The sequence below is a fragment of the Nansenia antarctica genome (genome assembly GCF_963989245.1).
Source record: "Nansenia antarctica genome assembly, chromosome: 6".
Taxonomy (NCBI): Eukaryota; Metazoa; Chordata; class Actinopteri; order Argentiniformes; family Microstomatidae; genus Nansenia; species Nansenia antarctica.
The window spans coordinates 11,107,377-11,114,695 of NC_137676.1; positions in this window are offsets into that span (position 1 = coordinate 11,107,377).

The following is a 7,319-nucleotide window of genomic DNA, read 5'->3' on the forward strand; positions in this document are numbered from 1 at the left end:
AATCCTACAATCCAGGATAGGCTGGTGGAGGTTAAAATTGGAGGATGGGCTCATTGTAATGCATGGAATGGATCTGTTTAATGAATTCCCCTGAAATAGAGTGTAAATACTTTGTCACTGACACCAAAGGTATCTTGTTGTACAGTACATGATGAGAATGAAAGGAGTATATGATTGTTTGGGTTGGACACCATTTTGGGGACCTGGACAATTCTTGAGTTGCATTCATCTAGATTACATCAAAGAGTATAAGATGTAATTGTTAGTCTTCTAGAATAATGGACACCTAATGTATTTCATTTTCATTCAAAATGTACATTGATTAGATTGATTTTGATTAAATCAAACTCCTGGACTGCATATCCTTAATTGATTGAATCAACCATGCTAGCTGGCTTCTCACTGGTGCTAATGGTGCAGCTAGACAACAGTATACACACACACACACACACACACACACACACACACACACACACACAGACCAGTGTACACACACACACATATACACACACATATGTGTACAGTACCTACACACACATCTGTACACATTAGTGTTCACATGGTGTTATCTCTCCCTGCCTAATGTACTGTGAGGTAGCAGAATGGTCATGTTGTTGTTTGGTTGTATCCGTTTGGTTTGTGTCCGTTTGTGTTTGTATTGATTCTGGCTTCTGCTGCTGTATTCACTGATCTGCTAGATGTGATTTATATTGTTATTTATTGTTATAAGTTAATAAAAGTACATGTATGGTGATATAACTGGTCTCGCTGTGTGTGTCATTCATGTGGACATAGGGTGATGCACACTAGCACAGCGGCACGCACCCACACAAACACACACACACATACTATTTTTCACATACACACACACACACACACTCTCACACACGAACAAACACACGCACACTCTCTTTCTCACATATACACACACACATACTCACACACACACACACACACACACACACACACACAGAAACACACATACAGACACACGCTGCCTTTCAACCCTTAGCATAGGGGTGTGTGACCTTCTCTAAAGAGCACCATGAGGACATGAGGATTAGCGCCTGTAGACCTCATAAAGGACCTGTCAGTCACTCTGGTCATGTGATCAGAGGAGCGAGTGGACATGTGATAACACAATAGAGGAGCGTGAGTGTGTGTGTGTGTGTGTGTGTGTGTGTGTGTGTCCATGTGTGTCCATGTGTATCAATCACACAGGCTGAAATAGAAGCCGACTGGCCAAAATGACTAATTTGCTCTAAAAACTCACAAAACATTAAAAACAACAAAAACAAATATTTCCATCAAACAACACAACTTGTGGTCATATTTTTTCAATCAATCATTACACAATAGATATTAAATTACAGCTATCAATATCAACTGGTTCAACCTTATTTTGTGTTATATGCCTGTGCCATTTGTTGATAATGTACATAGGTGCCAAAGAAAAATGCAAACAAGCATATCACATGAATTATTGACAAATTGTATTGTGTGCAGGTCTTTCCGTGCCCATGAACTATCATTGACATGTAAGACATACACAGTAAGCACCTATACACTGGACAAATTCGGACATTCATTATGGTACAGCTTTTGTACTGCATTCTTTCTTAACCAAAGAAGCAATAAAGAATGTCACCTAAAATCAGAAATACTCAGAAACAAATATTTTTTATTGTACTGCATCAGATTCTTCCATGTAATTCTTTTTTTCTCAAACTCAGAAATGCTGAATACTGTAAATAAAATCAACATAAAAGCAACTAAAGGAAACTGGGTGGAAATATCCCAAAAACAAATAAAGAGTTGAAATACTTTTAGTCCTTTTTAGAACTTTTTACACATTTTAGTCCACTCGTTCCTTACGATTATGCCACGCAGCGAGGGAAAAACCTCCTTGCATGGCCTATCCATCCCTGGCAGTCCTCTGCACCTATTGCCAGGCAACCAGCATTCTTCGCCTTCAGGAGGGACATCTGGTCATATGGCCAGTGATCAATGAGGCGTTCTGTATTGTGTGGGCCAGTAGTTGGTATGTGGCAAAGGACACCATCATTGGAGATGGCAGCACACATGGTGATATTGGCGCCCCTCTGACCTGACATTGTAACAATGGCCCTCTGCCCAATGATGTCCCTCCCACGGCTTCTCACATTAGAGAGGTTGAAGCCGGCAGTTTCCAGTTGCATGTAACTGTACGGTATGACAATGTTATTACAATAACAAATCCTTACCTGCACATATTGGAGTCTTGTCTCTTTCACAATGTCTAATTGTTCTTTTAATCTAATCTAGGGCCGGTTGCATGAAGATAGATCCAGTCTTAGACTTAGATATCACTTTAAGTCAGTCTTGCTATAGACTCTAAAATGTTCCTGTTGCATAAAGCTAGCCTATGATTGACTAAAGTAAGGGTGTGTTCGAAATGGCATACTAGCATACTACTCATATAAATTTGAGTATGCAAAACTAACTTTCTAACCTCAAAATAAGTCAGTCTTAATGTTTATGCAACAGGCATTCTTAATTAGACTGGTCTAACGTGAGAATAAGACTAGTCTAAGGCTTAGACCAGTCTTAATCTATGTTTATGCAACCGGCCCTAATACACAGTGGTATAGAGTTTGTGATTTACCTATTCTCATTCTGAAAAAGTCAGACAATATATGCCACCGTGCTCCGACTCAGAATGGGCTGGACCCATTGTCTAGCCTCTCTAAAGGACAAGCCATGATTGATGACATGGTCAATAATTGTTGCTCGAATTTCATTTGTAACTTGAGCTCTACTCTTGCGGCTCCTCCACCTTGCATGCAAACTCCTCTTCATCGGGCCCCTCTGCCATGGCCTCTTACATGCCTTTGGCCTCTTTGATCCATGCTTGCAAATAGCAACACAGAGGTGGCATCTTTTATAGATGGATAAGGACTGATTGCTGACTGAAGAATTGGGCAAAGCGTGTCTTAGCAATCGAGAAAAACTGTAATCGTTCACTGTGGCACTAATCCTTCACTGTGGCACTAATAAGCTGAGACATCGATTGGTCCTGACAGATGGGTGATGGGTGTGTGTGTGTGTGTGTGTGTGTGTGTGTGTGTGTGTGTGTGTGTGTGTGTGTTTCCGTGAGAGTGACTGAGCAGATCATCAGATTACAGTTGGGGGAAAGAATCCACAGGTAGATATGAGAGGAGAGGCTCATTGCAATGCATGGAATGTTATAAGGAATGGTATTACTGTTTTTCTCAATTGCTTACACATGTTTTCTGAAAGCATGGCTTATTTTCTTAAAACTAGTTAATTAGTAATGTTGACAGTAGATACTAACGTTGCCAAATTCATTCAAATGAACAGTCTTTTCAGTCAGAGCAGCCAGTGTGCGCTCTGAGCACTCCCAGAGCACAGTGCTTTTTTTTCGAACGAAGACGCTCTGAGCGCTCTGAATTTCCGAACGACCAGAGAGCACCCCTGGTGCGCTCCTGCGCTCTCAGAGTGTATTTACGAACGCACCCTATGATGAGTGGAAAACATGATAAGATTATCAATAGGCCTTTTGCATTTTCAGTGTTACACTACATACTGATACTGTACGTACCATAACCTGTTATTCAAATATGAAACACACAAATACAAGAATAGAATGTTTTTTTATTCTGAAATACTGTATACTGTACATCTCAGGAAACAGTTGGATTTGTAAAATCTTCTTCATACGGAACAACAATAGAAAAAAAGAAAATAAGCCTATACTGTAAAGAAAAATAAAATGAGCCTGCATCCTGGCCACAGGACCTCATCGACAACACAGGAAATGTTCTCCCTGGCCAAGCAGCAGGGAAAGTATTGCCTGGCAAATCCAGCCCTGATATGCTTCAGCAGCTACTGTATATCACCACATGCTTCCTTGATTGCTTGTAGGAGGTGTATGCACTCATGGGGCCTGCGTTCATATACCTTCCAATGCCAAGCAGAAAAAAACTCCTCAATAGGGTTGAGAAATTGAGAATATAGTGGCAGATCACATCGCAGATTACATGGGTGATCGATGAACCAGTTGCAGACCAGAGCAGCCCGGTGGAAACTCCCAGATGACAACGTACCTGGACTGCTCTGGGCAATCCATTTGCTCGGCTAGGGTGAGGATATTGTGTAGTGTGTCCAGGAAAGTGATGAGATGGGTACTATTGTAGGGGCCAAGGTGAATGGCGATGGAGGATGAATGGTGAGGGAGGACGCCTCCTTGATTCATAACTGCACACATGGTGATGGCCAGGAACCTCAACAATGGCATGCTGGTGGATGTAATGCATGGAACAGAATGAGGAATGCTGTGTATTTTATAGGCAACAGTTTTCACACACAGGAATGTTCCTGGATACCTCTCCACTCCACTCCACTCTACACACACACACGCACGCACGCACGCACGCACGCACACACACACACACACACACACACACACACACACACACACACACACACACACACACACAGGTTCATATCACAGCCACAGGGTAGATACTTTTTTTTTTACTTTTTTATGTTATGCTATTTAGTTTTAGCCTCAAAGATTCTACTTTCAGTTGAGTTTTTGTTTTCAATTTTTATTTCAAACTTGACTAAATTTGTATTGCGTTGTTAGTTGTCGTTTCAGAAGTAGTTTAACTAATTTAGCACCGAAGTGCCAATGTACGTCATATCCGCCAACGCCAGTCCGTCTGAAATTACTGTCCCCCTCCACAGCGTGCATGTGTCCAACTTGATGTTGACTTGATTCATATCCACTTGATTCATATTGACTTGATTTATATCCACTTGATTCATATTGACTTGATTCATATCCACTTGATTCATATTGACTTGATTAATATCCACTTGATTCATATTGACTTGATTCATATCGACTTGATTCATATTGACTTGATTCATATCCACTTGATTCATATTGACTTGATTCATAATGACTTGATTCATATTGACTTGATTCATATCCACTTGATTCATATTGACTTGATTCATATTGACTTGATTCATAAACACTTGATTCATATCCACTTGATTCATATTGACTTGATTCATATTGACTTGATTCAGATCTGTTATGTAGGACTAGATGTTGATATCCCTCGATACATACATACTTAAGGCACCGATGAGACTCTGTGGTGTTCAAATGAGCGATGGCATCCTTTGGGTTGTCAAGTGGGCGCCCTCCTTCATGAATGTTTCGCTGATAAGCCCACGACACCTCCAGAGGGTTCAGCAGTGAATCCCAGCGTCCCAGGTTCACTCCCTAGATGCGATCAGCTCATTTGAACGCCCGGGTCGAGTCCTTTCTCTTCATCCACAGCCACTGGCTCCCCTTTTCAGCAGCCCTGGAGAGGTCCTTGATTGCCTGCCGGTGGGTCTTCCCTCGCACTCCCATCTCCCTGAGTAGCCTGGATGTTGAGGTGGCTACGAACCCTCTGCAGAACTGTTCCACTCCATAGGCATAGATGAGGTTGCCCATTCTCTCCAACTTCTTCATGGTGGTGCCTCTGATCCCTTCTAGGATGTTGCAGAGATCAGTGTTGACCTCCTTCCACAGCGTCTTGTTGCAGGACTTTGGCCACTTGACTAATGGCCTTCGCCCCTGGATCTTCTTCTCTGCTGGTGGTCGTGATGTGTTGGATTCAGGTTGCTCTCCTGTGCCTTGTTCTTCCTCCTCTGGGACAGGGGTGTTGATGTCCTGCAGACTGTGGTGTGTGTCCTGCTGCTGAACTTCAGTCGACTGACTCGGCCTGCTTCTCAAAAAGTAGCTGTCGATGCGACTTCCCTGTTGACCCTTCTTTAGGCACCCTTTCTTGCCCTGGTGTATCTTCAGGCCATGGGTGGAAGTAACCTTTGTCCAACCACATACGCAGTTCTGGAGCGTGTGTCCTGCTGTAGCTGTCGGAGCCTCAGGTATGCTGATCATCAATCTCGTAGTCTGTTCCGTTCCTGTGTTCGTTACCGGGTAGTCTGCCGATGAGCCATCTTCCGCCCCCGCTCTCGCAGGCTCAGGGGGTATTTTCTTCTTAGAATTTTTCGTAGCCAAGTTTGGGTGGGACCCATACACTGTTCGTGCTGGATCCCGCCGCCACGGGTAGCTAGCCCATGGCGGCCCCGTTGGGGTCTATTCCCTCCTGTCAGCTGTCTTTCCATGCTGTCGCATATTGACTTGATTCATATCCACTTGATTCATATTGACTTGATTCATAAACACTTGATTCATAAACACTTGATTCATATTACTCAGTACTCAGAAACACTTCTAGAATATGAGTCAAGTGATTTTCAAACTTGAGGGGTGTCATATGAAGTATTCTAACACATATTCTAACATGATTACTACAACCATGTTTAGCCTTGGAAGATTATAGGTTTACAATCCATGATATGTCCCCTATATGTATCAAGGACCCCAATTGAAATAAGCCAGTGGCTTTCTTGGGTTTTTATCCTGTTAGTTGACCTTGTATGTAATATGTACTTTCATGTACCTACTTCTGCAAATCTTCTAATACAGTTTTCAATCAATCAATCAATGCAGTGCAGCAGTCTGGATATTAGAAGAATTATAAACCCTTCAAAGCACAAATAATACAGTCATAGAGTAGGATTACATCTGTATTGACATGTTTATTTCCAGATGTAGTAGCATATAATTTGGGTGACTTCATCCATATGTAGTATTATTTCTAAATGCTTAAACAAGTTGAACGTGGGCGCTTTTAAGTGGGCGGAGTTCCAGAACACAGCTCCGGAAGGACCCGGTGATGACGTCATCAAAAGACGACACCGTGTTGATAACAACTTTCTTTCTAGTCCGTCGAGGCAGCTCGCTTGTAGGAATGAGATGTGATTTCTGGATGATAAGACGTCCGACAGGGCCGTTTGGAGCAGCGCCGGTATCTCCACATTGGTGAAAACGCAGAAATGTAAGTAACACGTGTTCGTAGCTAAGTCTTGCATTGCATTGTTTCTAGTGATGGCGAGATGAAGCTTCATGAACTGTTTAAGCTTTACATCCAATTGCGTCACACATGGGCCGAAGCTTCGTGTTGCTTCATTTGCTCCACTGCGCCACAAGTGGACAATAAATGTCTAGCAGGCAGAGTGATAATGACACCGTGGCGTTGGTGTGTGAAGCTTTGAATAGGCTAGGTGCACGATCTCCACTACTTCCTGAAAGGCACCTTGCATGAACATATCCTGTCTCACTCTATTGGTTTAATTGATTAATCAGCTGTGCGGTAAACTGTTGGAACACACAGTGCACAGCTGATTATACA